Consider the following 26,878-nt stretch of genomic DNA (forward strand, 5'->3'; position numbering starts at 1 on the left):
TTACTTCCTAAACTTTAAATCATTTAGCATTTTTGCTGAACATTTTTTGTTCCCTACACTTCCAGACAGCCATTGGTTTCCATTAATTTCTGCTCTGTAAGGCTACTTTATTAAACAAGCTGATGTTGTGTAATCCATCACAGTGAAGTTCAAGGCTGCATTTATTTTTGCCACAAGTCGCATTATCATTATTGTAGAGTGGTAATTCATTTCATGTGCAGATTCATAGTAATAATACAACTTGGGCCAAAATCACAGTAAAGGGGCACGTCATTGCTATGTTAAAATATCCTTATGAGAAAAACTAACCCTGATGTCCCTAGTGCAATCATGGCTTGAGCTTGGAGGCAAAAAAAAGTATGTGTTACAAACTGTGGAGTTTGGGTGTGGAGTCTAAAAGATAAGGTAATTTACCCTATAAGGAGGGTCTACCGAGATACTGTAATGCTATTTAATTGCTTTATGGGAAATGCAGGCTCTAGTGTTTTTGGAGCTTGACGCATAGGGACTATAAAAGTTACTTGGCTTGCGCTGTATTGCTTTAAATTGTTTTAAATCTGTCTTTTGTGAGTCCCCCAATTTTCGCTAACCATCAATAACCATTTTAATGCAGATGTTTACTGGCATGGTTAGCTGTGATGTAAAGTACAAATATAAAGAGAGAAATAACATTAGTAAAGTCATTCAAATGAACAATACAAATAACTCTAAATGAATGACTGGTAGCCTAAATACACTGAAGCCTTTCACTTGTGATTTGCCATCTCTCTCTCTCTCTCTCTCTCTCTCTCTCTCTCTCTCTCTCTCTCTCTCTCTCTCTCCCTCAGCAGCATCTCAGTATCCTCCCGGCTCGCCTGACAGACGGAGGCAGTCCTCCTCTCTATCTGTCTGCCTCTCCGTTTGTCCATCGTCACGTTGAGGTGAAAATAAAGCTCGGTAATGGAGACTGCTGTGAACCGGGGTTCTTGCTTTTCTCCTCGTCGGAGATACACAAACTCACTGGACAAATAAGGCGTCAAATGACAAGCACCGGTTTTCAACGCTTGTTCTTCTTCTTCTTCTTCTTCTTCTTCTTCTTCTTCTTCTTCTTCTTCTTGTCTATCAACGCTTCTTCAAAAACAGATGCCCTGCTCGGGAAGTTACGGGCAAAACACGGATAAATCTGCCAAGTCGTCTTCTTCAATTTCCAAAAGGCGCTCTCACCAGAAGGTAAAAGGGCTCCACGGAGACCAAAACTGTTGAATTGCTGGTTGATGTTTGTGTCTAGCAGCCTACGTATCGCCCACTGAATGTACCTTTGTGTGTTTTACATATTAAGTCAAAAATGTTTGACAGGAGTGAACATTTCGTGCAAAGTGGGTGGGAAGGTGACTCATAGGCTACTGATTTCAAACGCTGTTTTGGAGTCAGTATTTACACTGCGCCTTTGCGGGTTTAAAAGACATGCAGGCTATTTCTTAAAACATGTCACTGGCTCACAGGACGTCGGGTTTCCAGGTGTGTATATGTGGTGAAACAACACAACAGTGGGCGATGTGTCTGTGTGATGTGATGTGTGAGTGAAATGATTAAGCTCATCCTCCGCGGATTTCTCACCAATATTATTTTGACAGTAAAATAAATGCGTAATGGAGGTTTGGTCTAATTGGCCGTTGACATTGCGACTTGTCAGATTGGGTTAATAGGATGTTTATCACAGACTGCGGGGTTAGTTCCCCTCGTGTGTATGTGTGTGTGTGTGTGTGTGTGTGTGCGTGTGTGCTCATGGTCTCACTAGACACTATGTATTATATAACTTCCTAAATTTTCCGATAGAACGCCATAATGTCAGGTGGCCCAGAGGAAACAGGCGTCTTGTTATGTCTTCATTGTTCACTATTGAACATAAAGAGGCATCATTTTATTGGGTAAAAACACCCCAGCACATACACACTTGAAAGGAATGAATCCAGTAGGTGTTTCTTTAATCTTTTGTTGAACTGAGAACTGTGAAAGACTAGAGGTGCCATGTGTTTTATGGAGGATTAAAAACATTATATTAAGTGGAAGATTAGTTTACTGCGACTAATTAGAAAAAAATGGCATCCTATCATTTAGCCTGCTTCCAGAGATGATGATTTAGCTCAGACTCCCAGTCCCATATTTACAAGGTCAGTTAATCCACTAACTCAAATGAGTCCAGCTCTGTCCACTAAGCAGTCACTCACTTTTCCACAGCATGAATGAGCAGGGCCAGATCAAAGGATAGAGAAGATGTTGCCAGAATTTGTATTAGTTTTTTACAAATAAACTGTGATAAACATAGGGTTACTATTATGAATATGAGGAAGAATCTGTCTGTCTCTATTTGGCACTTTAAAGGATGCAACACCATTAACTGATCCAGATCCAGCTGTGCTTAGCCAGGGATACTAATCAAGATAAATCAATAGTATTTTTCCCAACAGTTTAATCAAATCAACTCCAGTGTGGCTCCACTGTATAGATGACATGAGACAAGTTGTAATCAGTTGATGTACTACAACATGCTTGGATCCTTGGTTGCAGTGTCTTTCATTGCATCAAATTAACAATGAATTTAGGCCTAGCTACCCTTTCAGCACAGCTTTTTGAGTGACCTGAAAAGCAGCCTAACTGCTGTGTTAGTGCCCTCAATTTGCTTCAGCTGCAAAAAAAAATACAGACAAAATATAGCAGGCTATGTTAACTCCCAGCCATTTATGTCCACCTTCCCTCTCTTGCTCTCTCGCTCTCTCATCCACTTTCACACACACTACCTCTCTCTCCCTCCTGCTAGTATGCACTCAAACTGTGTCTCATCGCATCTCATCACTCTCAGCGGCACTCTGCCCTCTCTGCTTGTCTCTGTCGCACTTGCACACACGCGCACATGTGCACACACAAAAAGAAGCACACCAGCCCACAGCCATGTTGGATATTATTTGATAAAATCTGTGATCTTTGCACTTACCTCTCATATGCATCATCTTTGTTTCTTTGTGTTTATTTTTTTGGTTTGTGTGTTGACATTCTGCACTTATTCTTGAGTTGTAGTCTACTGTACGTGATGACCTCGCTCTTTGACCATAGAAAGTTATCAGTTTGTTTAGGTACATTAGGAATGCCTGCGTTTCATGTGACATATTTTATGGACAAAAATAAAAAAGAACCAGAATAGAACTTCCAAACCTCGGAGGGTTTCCAAGGGCAGGTCATTTCTATTTTCTCTATTTGCGCAGTGGCTTCATTTTAGAAGGATGGTATATTGCAGAGGGCCATTTATAATGTATAGAGCAGTCCTGTATTAAATATCTGCAGAGTCAGAGGTGTGTATTCCACTGCACAGTCAGAGGGCTAGATTACACCAAATTGCATCAATGAAGTGATGAAGGCAATATTGGGAAATGAGAAAAAGATCTTTCCTCTCTTGTGTTTCTGCAGAAAGTACACCGTGGTGTTGTGAGTTTTTGGAGTGTGTGGGCTCAGTCATAATTAATATTTAAGTGGATGCTTTAATGGTACTGCAGTAAATATGAGTTATCATGTTGGCGTCTTATAGAAAAGGTTAAAGATGACAAGTTGATTTCACTGGTGCTGAAGTTCAAGGATGGAAACATAAAAGAAAGTCTATGATCACGTATCAACAGACTGAAGCTGCAGAAACAGATAAAGTTGCAGAAGTCTATATTTAAACAGCCTCACTAGAGAAATAGGATGTCGTCATTCCCCACAGTTAGAAACCGAGTCTGCAGAAGAAACCAAATCTTTCATATCTCTATATCCTTTTTCTACTTGTTTTTTATAAAGCTGTTTTAGAAATAGATCACAGCCTTGCATCTATTTAGACCATGAGTCTAATAATAAAGGCTATCTATCTATCTATCTATCTATCTATCTATCTATCTATCTATGTATCTATGTATCTATGTATCTATCTATCTATCTATCTATCTATTACAATATTGTTATAGGTTGTTTTGGATGAAGAGCCTGTGCCTGTTTTGATATAAGAGCAACAAAAAAACATCACATTTGTTTATTTACCTTCCATAGTAGTTGGCAGGCATAAGCAGCGATGTCAAAACAGAATAATTCACACAGTGAAAATATTAAGCAACCCCCCCTTTTTGCTCTGTTTGTCAAAAATAGGATATTGGACAACAAGCTATCTTTCCTTTTTAAAAGCTAGTTGAGATGCAAGGCAATCAACAACAATAATGTAAGAAAACTGGATTATGCTAAGCAAAGTCCCTATCACAAATTTTTTTAGGAAACTGTAGTGATTGCAATGAAGCATAATGGAACTGAATGAAAGGAATGTTTGTCAATCAAATTAAGTCATGACACAATTTGCAGCCATCTGCTGATTACTCAAAGTAACACTAACAGTCACAAAGTGGCGTGTAACAACTGCAGTGTTACTGCTGCTGTTCTTTCTTCTTGTTTTGCTTACTTTTGTCTCTCACTTGCTCTAACCTGTCAGGCTTTCACATTTCATCTGTCTTAAGCTAGGCCTGCACAATTAATTGAATATTAATCACAATAATGATTTTGACTTCCCACAATTAAAGCTATAGTGCGCAGTTTCTGTCGGCCCCATGAGGAATTCTAAGTAATGACAACAAAACTGTTGGCGCGTCCACATGATACAAGCCTTACCTGATCGCACACGAACGTTTATTAATATCAAAAGGTTACGCACTAAAGCTTTGAATGATCATGATTGACAGCTATACTGACATTTAAAATGTGTTCTCTGCTCATATAAAACTTCCGCTGCATATCAAATCAAGCCAGGGTTTCTGCCAGTGTATTGCAAGCCTGGGGACCGGGCGGCCTGCCGGGCCTAAGTTTACCCCTTGCCAGTCTTACACATTAGGGATTTTTTTTTAGAAGTATTTTTAAGATGTTTTTAAAATCAAACGTGTTATACAAGTAGTGAACTCCTAGTGCATAGGCCGTGCGGAGCAGTGCAGAGTTTGTACAATGTAGGCTATTTGGCGGTGAATAAATGCTCCAACTTCTCAAGAGCCAAGCCCGGTTCCTGTGTCTTGCTTGCTATCTGCTGATTAAAGTGAAGGGGGTTGGTGGGTTAGCCCCAAAGTTAGCGACAACTTCAGCACAGGCTCACTTAAGGTGGGCGGACCTTTTAAGGTGGATCAGCTATTCTCATTTATTGACAAGCCACTCCTCAGTGTTTTGCGCAGCAGCAACCCCTTCAGCAGTGACCAGTTGTTTAAACTCTTGTTTAGATGAAGATTTGTTAATAGCAGGTATGTAGCACAATATGAAAAGTAAAGCAGTTGTTTTAAAGGTGCCGTAGGTAGGATTGCGAAGATCCAGGACTTAGCCAAAAAATTTGAACAACTTGACAACTTCAAATCAAATCAAATCAAGCTCTATTTGTCATTGCATCAATACTTCTCAGTCCCTCCCCCCTTTCCACTAAAGCCCAAAACAGTCTCCTAAGCCCCTCCCCCCACAAGGGAGAATGAATGCGTGTGCATGAGTAGGGATTGACACGCAGTTAGACACCCCCCTGGCCCTGATTGGTGGATCAGGGAGCTGTGGATTTTTGCAAATCCCACTACAGGCTGTAGGTAGTGCCAGAGGAGCCGGAGTTTTTGTTTTTAATTACCTGCTTCATGTAGTTCTACTGGAACATAGGGTCAGTTTCAGCAAATATGACAGAAAGTTAGTTTTATAAGTCTTACCTACTGCATCTTTTTAATTTTAAATCTTTAAAGATTTGTACATTAGCAGGAATGTAGCACAACATAGTGAAGTGAAATCAGTGCTCTGTTTATTTACATGTGAAAGTGCAATACAATAATTTTGTCCCTAAAATCAATTAATAATCGTGATATAATTATGACTGACATAATCATTGTTATCATTTTTGTCATAATCCTGCAGCCCTATCCTAAACACAAACTAGCTGATTATATCTTTACTTAAAACAAACGAATTAGAAAGAGGTGAACCCCTCCCACCTCAAACCTCCCACTTTTCCAGCTTGAAATCAAAGCAGTGTGGGTATAGCTGACATGAAGTAAGACACTTTTGACATCAATTAAAGCCTCCTCTATGAAACCCAACTTCAAATCCCAAAACCATCCACTCTAATTAAACCTCACGTCTTACTTCCCCCGAAGGTGGCAGGCTTAGGAATGGGTGCCAAACCCTCTTTTCACATGCCCTCAGCTAATAGCCATGCTAGCTGTGCTGCGCTGGGATACTAGGGTTGGCAGAAGTTCAGGCTGGCAAGGGGAGCCTTACCACAGAGGCTGTTGTAATTCTGCAAACAACATGACATGCCACTATAGTTGGTGTGACGCTCATTAACACTGCAAAAATAATCTGTTTTGTGTACCTACATGTCAAGGATTTAGGGAGGAATTACAACCCATTTGTCTAACAAAAGTATTCTGCAAAATTGTGGATTATTGGGAATATAAACGTTCACTGGCAGGGTTTTTCTATTGATTACTCCTGCGGTGTTTGTGCATACAAATTATGCTAACATTTAAGTAAGTAAAATACTTAAAATTTGAAAAGCACAGCGCAGTAATGTTAATCAGTACATGAAAATACCATATGAGGATCCTGGTCAGACATGGTAAAAGATACTCTTTGTACAAAGTTTGCATACTGATTTGTCAAATGTTTATCTGCGGCCTATTTGAAATGCATGTCATGCATTCAAATAGGCATCCCCTAAGGAGATTCTTCACACTGTGGCTCTCCACATTTTTTATTCTGCGAAGCTCAAACTCTGTGGAACCCCAAGGATAATTTGCACTTTTCCAAAGATCTGCTAATGACCATATAAAGTTATGCAAAACACCCACCTAAGGTCAACAAATGTTGTACACCTGGGAGAAATTAAAATGATTCTCAGGTTTTCATTTCAATGCCAGCCACAGTACAAAGCATATGTGTGTCTTAATTTTGTGTTTGATGAACTTTACTTCTAAAGAAGTAAAGAAAGTTAGAGTTTGGATTGCTCGGTCAGTCAATCAACAGACATACAGTATGCTAACGTCCCTCTTCTTGGCACTGTAATGCCTCGAGGGAAGCTTACATCCAGACTCAGCAAATGGAAAAAAGATTAAGATGTGTTTGTCAGGTGGTTACACTATTTGTCTAAACAAGTGCCATCCATCAGATAGCTTAAAGCGATCAGCAGACCAAATACCCAGAAGAATACAACATGTTTTTGTTACGTCAGCACCTGGATTAAATTATTGTGTGCTACAGCAATTATTTAGCCTTTGTCAGTAAAATGATCATCAAAAGACCTTTTGTTTTTCAGCTGCTATGGCTGAAAGATCTGTTTTCTTTGAGGTGATTCTAACTGTAACCTAACAGAGTGAAAGCAAACAGCCATGACTGAAGGAGGCCAATGGAGTGTGAAATGCTGTTACAGTAAAATGGATCCATGTTAGGTTTATGTGTGTGTGTGTGTGTGTGTGTGTGTGTGTGTGTGTGTGTGTGTGTGTGTGTGTTTGTGTGTGTGTGTTTGTGCCAGGTGTCTGATTGTAATGCAGAAGTCCTTGGAAGTAAACAAGATGTTGACAATAGACTTTTTTTCCAAATGGCATCTATTCAGGCATATTGATGTCACAGACGCCATAATCTTGTGAACATAGCCCTATACAGAGAGAGTTGTGTAGAGCTGATCGTCTTAATTAGCTTTGTAGAAACTCATTTGGCAATGGCTTGAATGTAAATGACATTTATTAATATCAAAAAGTTACACACAAAAGCTTTAAATGATCATGATCGACAGTGATATTTAAAATGTGTTCTCCGCTCATATTAAACTTTTGCTGCATATCAAATCAAGCCAGGGTTTCTGCCAGTGTATTGCAAGCCTGGCGATCCGCCGGGCCTAAGTTGACCCCTTGCCCTGTCTTAAATATCAGGGATTTCTTTTATCCCTGATGACAGTATGTGTTCCAACTCTGACAAGAAGGGCACACCACTGTGAGAGTACAAAGAGATTGGATGTGAAATTTTAATGCCATTAATGGTATTATTACAAAATAATTATTTCTTGGTGAAAAAGTCTGTTATCAACGTACAGTAGCAGTGGTTGAATTAAAATAACATGAAATACTGTAATGTGTAAAGCCTTGGCAGTTTTTTTGTACTGTGCATGCATTCTTTATTTATTCCTTCTACCCTTCTTATCCTATTTTTTCTCAAATTTCTTCGGCATGTACCTTTTTTTCCTCACCCTAATCCTGTCCCCCAGCTCCCACCAGCAGCAAACTGCCAACCCACCCAGCCGCTGCATCTTCGTCCCTCTCCACCGAGCCACCTCATAACGAGGCAGTTCCACACTCAGCCCTGCATTAAGATGCAGACCCTCTCTCTCCTGCTCTTTCTCAGTGGCCTTAATCCGTTCCTCCTCTGTGCTATGAATGATAGCCTCAGCAACTAGCCCCCTGTCTATGGCAGGCAAAGCCCCATTGCCAAACATTATGGTGAGAAAATGGCCGCAGTCAAAAGATGTGTCTCGGTGAGAGGAGGTCAAGCTGTCAGCTGCTCAATCATAACGGTGGGAGTGTAGACCTAGGAACCTGGCAGGGAGAAAAGCTCCCTGTCAGGCCCACAGCAGAGAATGTGGAGAGTTGGATGGTAGATAAAAGCTATTCCTCCGTGATACGTCGTTTGAGGATCGACATTGCAATGTGCGAATGCACAATAGTCACACGTCAAGCTACTTCTGTTTTGCTGCCTCATACAAAAGGAAAACTTGCACAGTTCTCATTTTCCATGACTGTTCCAGTGTTTCCATTAATTACCTATAATCTAGGTAGGCCCGCCACAGTTCGTCCCTCATCTTCCCAACTCTGCCTCGCTTGGCTCATTTCCTCCAGGGCAATCCAGATCTGTTTTTGGTTTCAGTTAAGATGTGCAAGTCTGTACAGTATGTGCAAGATGTGTGTTCATCTGGGCCTGTTTACCTCAGCTGCTAGAAGCTCTGTACGTGTTTTGTTTTGTGTACTATTGCCACATTCTTACGGTATAAATAACAAGATATCAAGAGACTCCCTGGCCAAGAAACAGTCCAGCACATAACCCTATGGTTTCAGTTTCCAGTGCTTCTAGTCTTTAAGCAGTCCCTCCAGGATTTTGTGGACTTTTTTGAGATTGTTGCGGCCCAAAATGCCTGATTTCACGGGAGCTTTTGTAAAAAATTGCGATAATTGTTGCAATGATGTTGCAGGAGATTTTTTTTTTTTATTATGTATAGTTCTTTAAAAATAAAAAGGAAACTTGTTTTGGGGAGAATAAAGCTACTCTGGGCTGAGTTTTCCTAGTAACCTTCCCAAAAAGGCTCAGGATGCTGCAAATGTTGTTATAATATGAACATGGCTGGTGGATTTAAGACAAAAAATAATAATTTATTGAATGAATCAAATTTGAACATGTGTCAGTGGCTTGTTGATCTTTACATTTTTAGTTAATTTCACACATTCATACGGTTTGATAAAGTACTTATTGGACTTTAACTTATCATTGCACTTACAATAACGAGCGTAGCTGTCCTCAGTTTATTTCATTGTGTCATCTCATCTCCGGTTTTTCCTGCATCCACCTTGAGTGTTTGTGTGCGTGCATCAGTCGCGGGGGGGAATGGAGCAGCAGCCCTGTTTTGTTGGTAAATGTGAGATGATCGAGTCACACGTCTCGTCTTCATGTCAGAAACATGGAAATTAATTTGGCGACGTATGTGTTATTGGTCAAATTTGCGGAAAAGTTGCGGTGATTGGTCAAAATTGCGAGTTGCACCAAATTCACGGTGATTGGTTGAATTTGCGTGAATTCACGTGAATTGGCGCCATTGCGAAATCCTGGAGGGACTGTTTAAGCTAAGCTAATCATCTCCTATCTGTAACTTTATATTTAGTATACAAATATTGGTATCAATCCTCAAATAGCAAATATGTTTATTTTCCAAAATATTGAATAATTCCTTTAAGTTACAACTAAAATTAGAGGTCCAAACATTTAACTCAACAAGAACTGTATAATGTATCGTAACATGGAAGAATTTGATCATTATCTTGATTTACTGTGCACTATAAATAGGATGTCATTTTGTGTCTGTGTGAATATTATTCTGTATGTATGTATTCCTCAGTGTAGTCTTAATTTGGAAACACCAACACTTCTTTTTTAAACCACCACACACACACTCCCTGATAACGTTTGCTACTGGCGCCCCTCTCCTCTCCTGCCAGTTTCCTAACAGCGTGAGAGAATTGTTCTTTATTAGTAGTGAGACCACTTCCCAGCTGGACAGAGCCTCATTGAGATGCAAGGCCCCCCACTAGAGAACCAAGTGGGAAAATGAAATTAAAGGACACAAGAACAAGCAGAGAGGAGGCCCACCTCTGTGTTCAGTTTACTTGTTAAATCTACTCACAATGCCTTGGTAGTCATCTCTCCCTTTCTCTTTCACTTGCGCGCACACACACACACACACACACACACACACACACACACACACACACACACACACACACACACACACACACACACACGCATTGTGTTGAGATTACTTAGATACTGTCTGTGAATACTGCACAATAAAGCTATCTGTGTTCACTGTGCAATGCAGGTGAAGCACTTGTCTGACGGACAAATTACACATTGTCAGCTTCTAACATTTTTTTACCCTTGATTACAGTTTATTACAGTAGTTAGCGCAGAAATCAAAATGTAAAGAAGGATCTTTTCTCTGAATTAGAAAAGGTGATTGGTACTCGTTGAGTAAAGGTGATTGGTACTCATTGAGTGAGTTCATTTTAATGGTTTATGTTCCCTTTCTCATTCTCCACACCAGAGGCGCAACTACCCAGTGTCAGAGGGGTATGCAGCAACAATTTTTTATATATATGTATGTATATATATATATATATATATATATATATATATATATATATATATATATACTCCTACCTGATGTCATCACTGGTCTCATCTCTACTTGCCATCGCCGACCTCATGTCTGTCTCATTCACTCCTTGCCTGTGTTCTTCTCCACTAAGACATATTGTCAAACAAACATTATGTAATAGATTTTCCATATTAATAATATTAAGAAATGTATCTGTTGGTATTAAGTGGCTCCCCCTACACTTCGACCGAATGTTAGACCTACATGCCTTCCCCTGTCTTTCCTGATCCACCATCCTCACACTTGAATGAAATAAACTCACTATTAAATATAGCAGCCTAAATTCAATTCTTAAATCAGCATAGTGATGGCATCAGATAAGACAACTATTGTGCAGTAAGGTTGTGCTGCTGTTGAAATTACATTTACATTTTGGATTTAAAAAAAGTACAAATATGGAGAGCCACTTAACACAGACCTTTAAAGAGAGAGAGAGAGAGATGTGACCCTGTAATTACAGCTTCCATGTCACCCAACAGATGTGACTATAGCCTGTATGTCTGACAGCACAGCTAACATGAAGAGTTAATGGTAAAACAAATTATATTAATGATTCCATGGTAAACCCAAGTTATTGCATAAGTTATGTTTTCAGGTTTTTGTCATTTATTGTGCATGCTACCATATATTTACCAGTTAATAAAATTGAGATATGTCATGCATAGGATTGGTACCATAGGGTTTAACCAAAATCTAAATGTCGCTATCAGCAACATTGGTTTGCATTAAGCTAGCTGTAAACCCCACTTTAGCTGCTATTGTTAGCAAACACTAGCTAGTCTGAGAACAGTCTGTTAACATGAATATATTGCAAGCCTCCAAGTTTGGTAGCAAATCTATTCATGATTCCATGGTAAACCAGAGTCATTGCATTAGTTATGTTTCCCTTTTCTTGTCATTTATTGTACATGCTACCTTATAATTTTCAGTTAGTTAGTTTTCAGCTCCGCAACCTCGGTTTTGCATATTCTAAGCTAGCCATAAACCCCCGTTTGGCTGCTCAATTCCCAGTGTTAGCAAACGCTAACTAGTCTGTTAACATGAATATTTGCAAGCCTCCAAGCACAGACGTCACACTTTAAATCCTACCTGTTGCCTTTCACCAGCCATTTATTTAACTGCTGTCGCATCCCTTGACATGCCATCTCCTTTCCCCTCTTTCTTTTTCTATTTTTAGCCTCCTTTTTTGCTTATCCATCTTTTTCCATAGACGACAACTCACTACTCGTACCTGCTCGCTCAGCGCTCACAGCGCCCCCAATTTTAATGTTATCTGTATCTATATTTAAAGAATCATATGTTGCTATCTCATATGAATCAACTAACCTTTTAAAAAAAATAAGCACAGTGTAACATTGATCTGTGCTGTTAATACAATATTAGTAAAAACCCATTGTAGTGCACCTGTAAGAGTAGCTATATTTTGACTCATGTTCTTCTTCAAACAGTAAGCATTAAATCCCATATCCCCCCAGTGATCGGTAAAATGCTTTTTAACACATTTATGACTCTCTTACTGCTCTCCATTGCCCAAAGAAATATCTACTCTACTCTCATCTCATCTCTCTCTATCACTTTGTGTGTGTGTGTGTGTGTGTGTGTGTGTGCGTGTGTGAACGTGTCGCCAAAAATATTGACACTATATTAAAATATCAAGAAATATATAAATTATAACATTCAGTGGACATCTAAGAAGTTGAAACTTAATTAAGTACTGCAATATAATAAAGTCACAGCAGCTCTTTAGCAAAAGCAGAACCTGCCAGATACTTAATGATCTTTTCCATTTTTTTTTCTGGGCACATCTGTGTTTATTTCATTGCGTTTTCTGTTGATGAAGTCTAATTTGTAGGCAGCTGTTTCTGGACCTTCAAGGTGGCTTTCACTGCCCAACAAATAAAAAGAGATTTCATCACGTTGTGTTCATTTGTGTTAAGAACTGCTAAAGTCATATTGTGTATAGCCTTTAGTATGAGAAAGAAGCAAAACAGGATTGTATTTATATGATAAGGTCACAGGTTATTTACTTCACAGCAAAATAAAGTGCATACTGGCTGGGATAAGCCTTGACGCGTAATTGCGTTGTTACAGTGGGCAGATTTTCTCTCACAAATTGTATATTAACTTATACGACTCTCACCACAGGAGAAATAACGCAGTGTGGCACAAATGAATGACACTGGAAAGACTAAAGGAACCAAGCTGCAATAGAATACAGAGGGATTTTGGTTTCCCTCACTAATTGCCTGACATGGTGCTGATTCTGATTGCACTCTGCTGTTTGCTGTTACATCAAGACTTAACTAATAGATGACACGTGATTGTGTTACTGTTGTTCAGACCTGAGTCTTTATTTGGGTTTTTTGCAGCTTGTGAGAGTGATTTATTGTCTAATCTCTGATTGGAACCACATTATTATTAACGTGCATGTCGAGATAATGTGCTTGTTTATTTGTGTGTGAGACTATACACATGCAATTATGTTTGGCTGCATGCATGTATGCATGCACACTGTGTACATGCTGGTATGGTCACTACACATACAGTAGTTTCAGCATTTGAACCAGGGAGACTTTCCCAGTCTGTAAATACTTTTAAACCTTACATATAGCTTTTATGTTCACTGCTTTATTTTTCATAATGTTTGTCTTGTGCTTTATTCTTTATTTATCATTTGTATGCTAATTTATCCATCTGCATTCTTATAGTCTATTTTGATTTTTGAATTCTTCTTTGCATTTGTGAAGCACTTTGATATGCCCTGTGTTTTTGAAATATAAATAAACCTGCCATGGCTTTGGATATGAGTTGTTTTGGAGTAATTACTGGAGTCCTCGGCAGCACAGACCTGTAGGTGACTAATAAAGGGTATCACAGAGTCAGAGGAAAAGCAGGAAAGGAGGAATGTGAGGATGGTAGAGATAAATAGTCAGACATGGAAACTGCCAGGTTCAGAAAAACAAATGAGCAATGGTGAGTGCTAAAGCTCAGGAGAAACAAACACATACGTAATGTGGTATATTAATAAATCTATATATTATGCCTTTGATCTGTAAAATACAAAGAGAGCTTGTTTCCTCTCACAACTGAGTTCTGTCACTGTCAATCAAGGCTTTGTTGTCTTTTCTTCTCTTCACAGGGACTTTTTTTTACTAACAAAGTACCAATTCCATGAGATTAAAGGATGATGCACATTTGTGTAAAGTAAAACAAGATGCATCATAGGCTTCACTGATTGATTCACTTCACAGATTATAACCAAGATCCCAGAGGCCTTTGGTTAGCCATCATTCACCAAGGAAACTTGCAAATAATTACCTAAAATACTTAAATCTATACTGAAACCGTGTTACCTATTGGCCGAGATACGCAGACAACAATACATCTGTGATGAGCAAATACATTATTTAATTTGTTTTAATATTAGTCGGGCTCTACTTGAAATGTAGCTTCTTTATCATTGAGCTTAATGTATTCTGAAATACACTGTTGTAGAACAGGAAAGCATGTACTCCTCTCTTATCAACCTTTAACATACCATTCATTTCCATTTTTAACAGACAGAATATGACTTTATTATTAAGCTTTCTGAAGTGGCCCTAAAATCTTCTTATGTAAAATGATAGTATAAGGAAATACTATCACTTGTTTTCATAAAAAGAAATCTAGTGACACCTCCAACCATGAATGTAACCCTAACAGCCATCCAACTATCCATTAACTCGTAGTTTGTAACCTTAGCCTTGCATCACTCAGTGTGTATCCAGTCACAGAAGATTACCAAGGTTATATATGCCAGTCAGATCATAAGTAGGTCTTGATTGAATGGCCTGGAAACAACTTTGGTTTATCTAAGGAGAGTGCAGCTAATTATGTTGTCCTTTTTTGCTGCGTCACAGTAGCTTACCACTTCACGCTAACCTTCCTTGCTCACTCTTACTGAGTCATTGACGACTTGTCGGTGCATTTGAGAAGTTGTGAAGGGAAGAATAAGCCCTCTTGGCACTAGAACACTTATGTTACAACAGATTTTTACAGCAACCTCGACAGATGTGAGCATTAAGGATAAATATCTCAATACGAAGCAATCAACTTTTTATTCTTTGTCTTGATAAAAATGCAGTTGTCTTGATACATTACTGGTGCAGTAGTGTATCAAGACAACTGCATTCTTATAGTCTATAGAATAAATAAAGCACAAGACAAACATGAAAAATAAAGCAGTGAACATGAAAGCTGTACATTTAAGGTTTAAAAGTATTTACAGACTGAGAATGTCTCTACTGTATGTGTAGTGACCATACTAGCATGTACACAGTGTGCATGCAGCCAAACATAATTGTATGTGCATAGTCTCACATACAAATAAACAAGCACATTATCTCGAAATGCACGTTAATAATAATGTGGTTCCAATTTTTTGTTGCGATAATAACATAAAATGTTTGACTGTTACTTGTTCTATTGGATAAATGAAACGGCTCAAAGGTGGTTTGTTGTATGGCGGCTGTAGAAGTTAAGTGTGCATACTGTAATTGATGTTTTCACTTAACAATGTCCTAAATACTGTGAAAACAAAGCAGAGTAGTAAAAAGAACACATTCATGAATACACTGCATAAAAACAGAACTAAAAACTGATGTTAATGAGATCATGCTATTCATGTAGCCTGTATCTTTGGAAGTAGTAAGCACACCATGACCAGTGACAACAGTGACAGTGTAAGAGGCCAGACATATAACTGGAGGATAAATGTTGCCACAGAGACCAGCCAAACCTTACACTGAATTCTAAAAATGGATAACTAGCGAACTGATGCCTGCTGTATTCGGTATTGTTGTGTGGCAGGAAAGGAAATGATTCATACAATAGCATTTTCCACATTAGGGATGGGCATGAGTACTCAAGTAGCCACCAAAGCTAATGCGTATGGTAAAGTTATAACCTTAACAATGTTAAACACGCTCATAAAGTTATTTTTAGTATGGTTGTTTTGACCACAAAACATAACAGCGCTGGGGTACTCTATGATTGTTAAGGCTGTATATATGACCCAGCACACAGAGATACCACTCAGGACACCAGATAAACAGTTCAAGTATTTTATTAGGCATAAATACGCAGAGATGAGATGAACAATTGAGGCTGAGCTTGGAATTTCTGGGAATGGACTGAAGCTCAAGGGAATCAGGCAGCGGCAGATCCGAAGGAGTTCCACAGTAGAATCCAGGCGAAGCAGGTGGGTATGTCTGAGTGGCGTGAGGCAGGCAGCACTGCAGAGCACAGCAGGTAGGAAGCAGGTAACCAGCGGAATCTGCACAGATGGAGCTGAAGTTAGACAGAATAACTACTGAATCACAAGAGTTGCTAGAAAACACGAGCAGGGATACTGAGCCAACCACGTAGGAGTATGTAACAATCTGGCACTGAAGAGGTGAACAGCCCGGGTATAAATACTGCAGGTGTGAATCATGGAATGTGCATCTGCTGTGCCGGTAACAGAGCAGGGATGAATGGCCACACCTCTTGACCTAGTTCCTCTAGACACGCCCCCTGCCACTTCCAGGTGGAGACAAACAGCACAGACAGACACACAGAGAAAAGGGGAGATACAAACACACAGAAAGGGGGGAAAAAGGCAGCTATGAAGAGATAAAACTGTAACACAGCAAACATGTCGAATGTTGATGTTGAATATACACACACACACACACACACTCACAAAGTGCTACAATCACATTCTTGTTTTCTGAATAATTCACTTAATATCATGGGAAAAATATATTCTATTTCCCACACTTTCCAGAATACATTACCTGCTGAACTCATTCAGAATTTATTGCAGGACTGTTGTATTAGACTGCATCAGTTTTAGCTAGGTGTACTGAATGAATAAGCAACTGAATGCATATGCCTCTACATTGACTTTATGCCTTTGCTTTTCAGAAAAATACCATTAAATGTGCTGTCATGCAACCTGCTGAACACTTGTGCTGCATATGAAAGCATATTGTATTATGTGCAGGACAAAAGAAATATCACTACTAAGCATATTATTAACTTTTCAAGTGCTGCATTATCTATGCTTTACTGTGTGTTTTGTGACAATAACAAGGCATCCTGGTAGCTGTAATTTTAAACGGGCTCCATTAATGACTCTGATACAGAGGCCCATTTAATGAACCACTCTGATTAAAATGTATTCATTCTTTCTGCATATGACTGCAAGGCAATATTAATAATGGCATTTCAGTGTATTCTTTGTTGCTATCTCATATGAATCAAGTAACCTCCATATTAAGTGCCCATGACCTAATTTTTCTGTGCTCATTGTACCTAGTGGGCTTTGCAGCCGTACCAGCTGCATACAGCCAGCTTGAATCTGCCCCATGTAAGTTAATGCCATTACAGGTCAGATTATAATAAAATCGTGAACATGAGCATTTGTTTATACAATGAAATAAAAACAGACTAATGGCTTTTAGGACAAAAGGATTGTAATCTTTATAAATGCCTGTGTGCTTACGCTGAATCATTCTGCATTTCACCCGTCATCGCTGCCACCATGTTGAATATGTGTCATGTCAAATTTTAAAATGGCACAGGAAAAATGCAATGTAAGATATAGTACTAGCTGCATGAGTGGTGGTCTCTATCTGTCTAGCCACCACTCATGCCTTGTGTCCCATCAGTGGCGCCTCACATTGTTCGCTGACTGTGACAGAGATATTGGTTGGGGGAATGATGCTAAATCACAAGCGTGGTGAATCACTTGACTTCAGAAGGGGAGCAGCACTGAATCCACTACAGCACTTAATGTGAATAACAGCTTGAATTGACTGTGCTCTTTGCCTTGGGGTGGTCTTCTGTGCATGTGTGTGTAAACATGTACAATGATTTGTGTTTTTGTGAGGCGGTGTAATCTGTGTCATGTCCTGTCTGCTACACACTCTACCCAGCACTACCCCTCATTCAAATCATAGACTGTAAAAATAGTGGATGTAGCAGCAGTGACGTCACCCATTGGTTTGTGGACTGCCGTTTTGAAGCCTTCGCCATCTAAGCTGAAAAGGGAAAGTTGCCAACGGTGGAATCGGCAAGTAAACGACAACATCTGGGTACTGCTGCCATTTATCTGCATGTACGGCAGTACAAAAAAACGGCAGACTTTCCTTTTAGATACCCGCTAACGCCTCTGTTGGCAAGGTGCTACCGAATGCTGAACAAGACATTTTTGGCGACCAAAATGTTCCAATAAGCTTTGATAAAGTGAAAACCCACAGTGAGGGGTCAAAGTTTAAGACAAAAATACGGACAACACCCAAATCCAGTTCACAGCTATTTTAATGTGCACAGTGCCATGGAAATGCATTGCTAAGCCTCTCCCTCTACCTGTCTAATTGACAGGTCGATGTGTAGCCATGCCCCTAAAGTATGCCCTGCTTTATCATCTATTTTAAAATAAATGGGACCATAATTTACACAATGAACATCATGCCATATTGAAAAAGGCTTAAAACCGCGATTGAGACAAACTCATGAAAATGTTTAATGAGGTAATAAATCAAGTGAGAAGTAGGGTCATTTTCTTATATACTTCTATACAAGCCGGCTTCTTTTTGCAATCAGTGGAGTCGCCCCCTGTTGGAAATTGGATAGAATGCAGGTTTACGGCACTTCTGCATTGGCTTCACTTCTCAGGCCTGGAAGCTTCATCCATTATTTTTTTACATTCTATGGTCTAAACCCAACAGAGTATTTCCAGTAAGTGAGAACGCATCTGTCACTGACAATCTCCTGTTGTGTGCGTGTGAAAGGGACCTGATTCTTGAACATTGTCTGGAGTCCATATGGGAAAACAGCGTAAGAGTCTACAGCCATGCTAGCTGTGTGGCTGTATTTAGTGGTACAGTAGGGGATTCAGTGGTGCTTTGAGCTAAATGCTAAAGTCTGCATGCTGACATACTCCCAGTGACAATGGTACCATTTTAGTTTTAGTTTACCATGTTCACCATTTTAGTTTAACATCAGCTGAGGCTGATGGGAGAGTCATTGGTTTTCCAGTTATCCGGGCATAAACCAAGGTTTTGGACAAATTAAAATGTTGACTTGATGGACTAGAATAGAATAAAAAAGAAAAAGAAATGTAGAATATTTTGCTGGCAGATGAAGTGGCAAACCTCATTCATTGTACTGTTACAAGAGACTACTGCCTGTCCTCCCCCTGCAGTCTTTGGCTACAGAAGCCGCACTGTCTCAAGCTATCGGATGCAGTATAAACGGTTGTAAAGAATTAAATTGTGTACTGTAAGATTAGAATAAAACTTTGTGTCCTGATTGCCACAAGTGGAGCATTATTGTAAATGCCCGACAGCAGGGTAATGACCAATACGTTCATTACAATGAATCCTCAAAGGAAGTCTTTCAATTAACTGAGCCATGCAGTGACAATGTGGTGCAGTGGAATTTTAAGTAAAGTTTAATGATATTATTAGCCTGATGGATGGCCAATACAAAAACTTAATAAAGTATACTGGAAGTTGTTTTTTGATTAGTAACTAAATAAAGACTGTTGGAATTTGTTAAGTGGTTTAAGAGAATCAATGCATCCTCATACAGAAGCGGATGTTTGCCGTGCTTGAAGTGGTAATGGTCTCGAAACATTAAGTCACTCCAGTTGTTTTACGATCAATGACAGTAATCAGCTTTCCTAGACTGCTCGGCTTAGCGCTTCAGTCAATCCACTGACTTATTTAACATCTCACAGGTCATGTGTTTAGTCCCTCTCAAATCAACAATTGTGTAGATGGTGTTACGGCCTGCCTAAGGACTACTTTAGACTCTGTTGCTTCACTCAAAAAGAAGAAGATGAAGCAAAGGAAACTAGCACCTTGGTATAACTCCCAAACTCGTAAATTAAAGCAAAACTCGCGAAAACTTGAAAGTAAATGGCGCTCCACCAAAATGGAAGAGTCTCGTTTGGACTGGCAAGACAGTCTGAAAACCTATAGGACGGCCCTCAGACATGCCAGATCAGACTATTACTCAGCATTAATAGAAGAAAACAAGAACAACCCAAGGTTTCTTTTCAGCACTGTAGCCAGGCTGACAGATAGTCACAGCTCTACTGAGCCATCTATTCCTCTAGCTCTGAGTAGTGATGACTTCATGAGCTTCTTTAATGATAAAATTATAACAATTAGAGATAAAATTCATCACCTTTTGCCCTCAAATGGTTCACCTTTCAACGCAGGACTGCTAGAAAGAACGACTAGACCTGACATATACTTAGACTGTTTTTTTCCTATAGACCTTCAACAACTAATGGTAAAGGTATCTTCAGCAAAGCCATCTACCTGTCTCTTAGACCCCATCCCAACGAGGCTACTCAAAGAAGCATTACCCGTGGTTAACACCTCTCTACTAGATATGATCAATATGTCTCTATTAACAGGTCATGTACCGCAGTCATTTAAAGTAGCTGTGATAAAACCTCTTCTGAAAAAAACCACCCTCGATCCTGAGGTCTTAGCAAACTATAGACCTATATCTAACCTTCCCTTTCTCTCCAAGATCCTTGAGAAAGTAGTTGCTAATCAGTTATGTGATTTTCTCCATAGCAACAGCTTATTTGAAGACTTTCAATCAGGATTTAGAAAGAATCATAGCACAGAGACGGCACTGGTGAAAATTACTAACGACGTTCTAACTGCTGCAGACAAAGGACTTGTCTCCATACTTGTTTTGTTAGATCTTAGTGCTGCTTTTGACACTATTGACCATACAATCCTGTTACAGAGATTAGAACACTTAGGCGGAATTAAAGGAATTGCACTAAGCTGGTTTAAGTCTTATTTCTCTGATCAATCTCAATTTGTTAATGTTAATGATAAATCCTCTAAAACGCCGAAAAGTTAAACATGGCGTTCCACAAGGCTCAGTGCTTGGACCAATTTTATTCTCCTTATATATGCTTCCTCTTGGTAATATCATTAGGAAACACTCAATTAACTATCACTGCTATGCGGACGACACCCAATTATACTTATCAATCAAACCAGACGAAACAAGTCAGTTAGCTAAACTTCAAACATGTATTAAAGATATAAAATCCTGGATGACCTATAATTTTCTGATGTTAAACTGTAACAAAACTGAAGTTATTGTGCTGGGCCCTAAACACCTCCGAATTTCATTATCTAAAGATATAGCTACTCTGGATGGTGTTGTCCTGGCCTCCAGCACTACTGTCAGAAATCTAGGAGTTATTTTTGATCAGGATATATCCTTTAACGCCCATCTAAAACAATCATCGAGAACAGCCTTTTTTTGCCAAAATTAGGAATATCCTGTCTCAAAACGATGCTGAAAAACTAGTCCATGCATTCGTTACTTCCAGGCTGGACTATTGTAATTCCCTACTGTCAGGTTGCTCAAATAAGTCCCTTAAGACTCTCCAGCTGATCCAGAATGCTGCAGCACGTGTTCTGATGAGAACTAAGAAAAGAGATCATATTTCTCCTGTTTTAGCTACTCTGCATTGGCTTCCTGTGAAACTCAGGATTGACTTTAAAGTCCTTCTCCTGACCTACAAAGCCCTAAATGGTCAAGCACCATCCTATCTAGAACAGCTCTTAGTACCTTATTGTCCCACTAGAGCACTGCGCTCCCAGAATGCAGAGTTACTTGTGGTTCCTAGAGTCTCCAAAAGTAGAATTGGAGCCAGAGCCTTCAGCTACCAGGCTCCTTTCCTGTGGAACCAGCCCCCAGTCTGGGTTAGGGGGGCAGACACCATCACCTCATTTAAGAATAAACTGAAAACTCTCCTCTTTGATAAAGCTTATAGTTAAGAAGTGAGGAGTTGCAGCGTCCGCCTAACCCGGCCCACCTGCTTCTCTTCGTAGTCATCAGATTTATTGATCATATAATCAATAATATAGTGTGAGTAGAGGGAGGCAGGCCAGTACAGCCTCTCATCAATGTTTTCATTCATTTCCTTTTATATGCATCCTGTCCCAGAACTGCTTGTTACTAACCTAGCTCTGGGGAGTTTACTCCCCGGAGTCCTTATGTTTCTTCAAACGCCCGGCCGCGTCCTGCTGCGTCTGCTGCACCCACCCATGCTCTGCAGCGCCACGTTTCATCCCGCAACGTCCTGCTGTGACATGAACTACAACGACTACCTTCAAAGTCACTGTTCCACTATCTTTAATGCGACTATTATTGCCATCACACCCCCAACCGGCCCCGTCAGACACCACCTACCAAGAGTCTGGGTCTGCCGAGGTTTCTTCCTAAAAGGGAGTTTTTCCTTGCCACTGTCACAATAGCCACTGCTAATGCTTGCTCTTGAGGGAATTACTGTAATTGTTGGGGCTTTGTAAATTATAGAGTGTGGTCTAGACCTACTCTATCTGTAAAGTGTCTCGAGATAACTCTGTTATGATTTGATACTATAAATAAAATTGAATTGAATTGAATTGAATTGAATGTGACCAAGGTCATAGGCAGAATTCACACTTCCTGACATTGCAAGTAAATACATGCTACTTAGTCGGCTGAGCCATCTGGACACCCACTGTGTGTGTCAAAGATACTGTAAGAGGTGCTTGACCTTCACAACAACAGTACACTCTGCACTCTTTGTCCAGGGCGGTTAGCCTGCCACATGAGCCCATGCATATTTGATGCAAAACCTCACTCAACCTTTTCGAAAGAGCAACAGAAAGTCCACTTTCTGACCTCTGACACACCTTAAAATTAGGCAAATTTTGATGATTTTGTGCCTAAAGCTTTTCGTACATTTTGCCTTTGTGCAATTTATTTCAGTGTTTGATGTTCTTAAAGTGCTCATATTATGGTTTTGGGCTTTTTCCCTTTCATTTATCGTGTTATATATCTTTTTGTGCATGTAATAGGTTTACAAAGCGAAAAAGCCCAAAGTCCACCCCAAAGGGACTTACCATCTCCAACAGAAAACACTGTTCACCAACTGCTCCAAACAGCTCTGTTGTAGTCGATTGATTGATTGATTGATTTTATTTGCCCATTTCATTATAAAATACGATACAACTATGAACCATACCTTAAAAAAAACAAAAAGGTCAGGATAACACAATAAAGCCCTAAGGCTTATTTCCATTGTGGTCCCAAGGGGAAAGGGGGAGGTGATGCTTCAGCCTTTACTTCTGTGACAAACGTGCGTCACTTTGTAACACATGTTATAATGCTTGCCTAGCTGCTAGCGTGGCACGCCCTCATACTCTGCTTCTGACTGGCTTGTGGTGCTGACCTAGGTACTGCGCATGTGCGACTCCCGACAAAGATGGAAGAGAAGTGAGAGGCCTCACTCTGTAGCTAAAAGAGAGAGCACTGGGTGAAAAGAGGAGCTGCAGCAATGTGTAGTACAACACAAATATGGTGTTTTTTGAAAATTAAACTATGTAAACCTATTCTGATATAACCTCTAAATACAATTATGAACCTGAAAATTAGCATAATATGAGCACTGGAAGTGACCAAGCAAATCTAGGTCTTGAGTTCCTCATGCTTTAAATAGGCCAACTGCTGACCTAATTGCTAGTACTGCTATCGGGTACTGGTGCTCCGGTGAGAAGAGAGGAGAGGAGGAAATATAAATGATGCTTAAAGATGAAGTGGACAAGTATTGGATGAAGAGAAGTAATGCAGTCCTTCACAGAAGAGGAGGGCAGGCAGATAGATCCAGAGGTGTGGTGTGCAGTGGATGGCTGTGTCGCTTGTCTTGACTGTGGTAATTGCCACACATGGTTACTGCATTCACACATATGGATGCTCGCACACATACACTCCAAGACCAAAAATAGCCAGGCTATTTCAACGCTACCTCTGTAAAATTGACTTGAGGAGGAAACTGTTCTCTGGTTAATCTGCAGCCCTGACAAAATGACAGGTTTTGTTAGGCAGAGAAAATAGAAAGATGTGCGAGCATGATGGTGAACTGGTACCCTTCTGGTGATGGACAGGCAGAGTCAAGTGTGTGTTTGTGTATTTGTGGGTGAGGACAGAGGAAGAGATGTACACTTGCATGTTTATATGGGCCTTTGCCTGAATGCATGGAGTATGTGCATATGTATCTGACTGTTGAACTTTTGACCTGTCTGTCCAACCATTTGATAGCTTCCTATCAGCCAAATCAAAATGTGGATTATTTTGAAGTGGAAAGCTTTGATTTGCTCCAATCCTTGCTATGTTCTGTGCAAGCTAATGCTAGGGTGCTCCAAGGTCAGCTTCTGTCTCTTTCAATGCTACTGCTTCATTCCTCCGTTGTTCTCTCTGCACTATTTCTGCTTTTCTCCCTCTCCTCTCCCTTTCTCTGCCTCCTCACCTCTCTTTCTCCTTCCCATCCTGCCGCTGCCACTGCCCTCTTTTTTGCCCTATATAATGACCTGGACCATGTCCTGACAACACAAGGAACCATCAGATTTTGTTTCTATGCTGACTCCATCTTGCCATCGGCAATGCATTGAACATGTGGGAGTTGTATGGTTTAACAAGACTGGATTTTGTCATTGCTGACTCACAGACCAAAACACATGTATTTTATGAACAAACTGTTAAACATAGGCTTGATTCGTGTCAATTCTCCTTCCAAAAAATGTCCCCAAATGAAAATGATTCACCTGTCATCTTCGAGTTATTTCAGCTCTGCTGCTAAAGCATTTGAAAATGGCAATAGGAGGATTACCGTGGAAGTGATGGTTTCTAAGAGAATATCTAAACTGTTAACACTGATTTAGTCTCGCCTTGCCAGACCTTCCTCCACAGCACTGCAGAGGAGGGTCTTGCTTGTCCACAAAGCATTCCGCGATGGGAGAAAAACCTGCTCTGCTTTATTGGCATTTCTTTAAACCGATCACAATCGTCATAGACAGCGCTAAGCACCGGGCAGAGCCACTATTCCGCTGCAATATGGCCTCGGGAAGGAACTTGTTTTGGTGGAACGTGTACGTTTAAAAGTTGTTTTAGTCGTGCAACAGAAAACTCAGATTGGACACATAGTCTAGCTAGCTGTCTGGATTTACCCTGCAGAGATCTGAGGAGCAGGTAACCATAGTCCTCATCAATCAAGTTGACGTGACTCGTTTTTTTTATCTGCATGATATCATGTACTAGCTTGCATGAACAATCTCAACTGGCATACCCTGCCAGACCTGGGGACATTTATGTTATATGTGCAAAAAAGAAAGAGCACTGCAAGATTCTGGACTGAGGCTCGCCTATTTTTTAGTCCCTTTTTTGTCTTGTCTAGTTGATCATTTTAAGGATCAGTTAATTCTAATTTAAAAATGAGTAAAGGAAGAATAATTTCTGTAGGAGAAAATTAAGACACTCAAAGGAAACACCACATAACAATAGAAGAGGAAGAACTCAACTTCTCAGCATGACATCTGCAACAGGATTAGCAAATTGCTGTGACAGTCTGACATTTGAACCCTAGGGTAGAGCTAGCTGGTAGTTAGTCTTTCATAGTTGGTAGTGATGGGATCCTGACAGTGCCTGTTGGTATTATTATAATTGTGCTGCACCAACAGTATCCCTGCAAGAGCTTGTGTCGTGCTTTTTTTTACGATGAGGGCAGATTTAAGAAGGATTGGCGGTTAATCCTTCAGGGGTTGCTCATGCTGGGAGATAATAGCTCACTTCAGTTGCAGCACTGACACGACAGACTTGAGGTAGAAATCTGTACTGGAGATGTGTGTGGAGATGTATGACCAGGTAGTAATCTTGTGTAAAGACTAAACAGAATATTTTCTGATTTTGAAACAGCACAGACACACACACACACACACACACACACACACACACACACACACACACACACACACACACACACACACACTTCCTGATAAATTTGAAAACGTCATAGCATTTTGGTAAATTAAAATTGCCGTGCAGACTGTTATTTAACATATTCTGTTAACACCACAGGGTTTGTTTTGTTTTTTAAATTTCAGAAGAAAGACACTGTTTTATTCATTTATGGTTTAATCCAATCCATGTGCCGCAATCCCAGAATTTCAGATCTTTTTGTCTACTGGCCTTTCAAAAATGCCTGTGAGACTTGAGTGTTGACTGTGTCTCAGGGACAAAAGCATCACAGCTACAGTAACCATGAATGTGCAAAGTGCTGTGCTGCAGGTCTGAAACTAGCAGACAAAAGTGTGTGATTGTATTCTGAGAGAGCTCTATCCTTTTACTGGCTAAATATCAGATTATTGTGGAGCTGTTTCTATGATCTCTTGCACTGAAACATTTGAAATGTCAAATGCATCAACATTTTTGAAGCCGCTAAAAATAGCAAATGTAGTTTTATACGAATGCTTTTAGCGTACTTCACAAATTCCAAAAATCCATTTGTCTGATAAGCCTGACCTCATTCGCCCTCCTTTGTCTACTCATACGTGTGCTAATGCAGGACACCAGTCATTGCCCTCACTGTCTAAAAACGGTATTCAGGCTGACCAGAAACTTATCTGAGCACAGAAGTCAGTGAGAGGTCACGAGGCTCATTCAGCTCATTAGAATACACTGCGACTACTGCAGCAGGGCTGTTATGTAAGCCTGTTAGTCAACTTCATTTAGTTCTTCATCAAATATGGTCACACATGATGTGTATTCATGATAAATTGTTGAGGTTTAAATGGGGCTGAGGAACGAGGCAGTGACATCAGTGGCCTTTCACCCTGAAGAATGGTATGTGTAAATGATAATGATGTGAGAAAGGGTCACATTAAGGACATCATGTTTTCCCTCATGTAGTATTTGAATATTAGCAAATCTTATGATATTACATATATATTAAATATACACACTCAATAACATGTTAAAAGTGTATTAGTGTATGTGTGTGTGTGTGTGTGT

General features: G+C 39.9%; 1 long non-coding RNA gene across 1 annotated transcript in view; it reads left to right on the forward strand.

Annotated features, from left to right (window-relative positions):
• The first annotated feature begins 870 nt into the window (after nucleotides 1-870).
• The window catches only part of LOC114554864 (uncharacterized), a 74,253-nt gene continuing 48,245 nt past the window's right edge, over nucleotides 871-26,878 (forward strand). Inside the window, exon 1 of the long non-coding RNA XR_003692481.1 lies at nucleotides 871-1,209. This is a non-coding gene — a long non-coding RNA (uncharacterized LOC114554864). The remainder of the gene's footprint in view (nucleotides 1,210-26,878) is intronic.

This window comes from Perca flavescens, chromosome 4 (assembly GCF_004354835.1).
Source record: "Perca flavescens isolate YP-PL-M2 chromosome 4, PFLA_1.0, whole genome shotgun sequence".
NCBI lineage: Eukaryota > Metazoa > Chordata > Actinopteri > Perciformes > Percidae > Perca > Perca flavescens.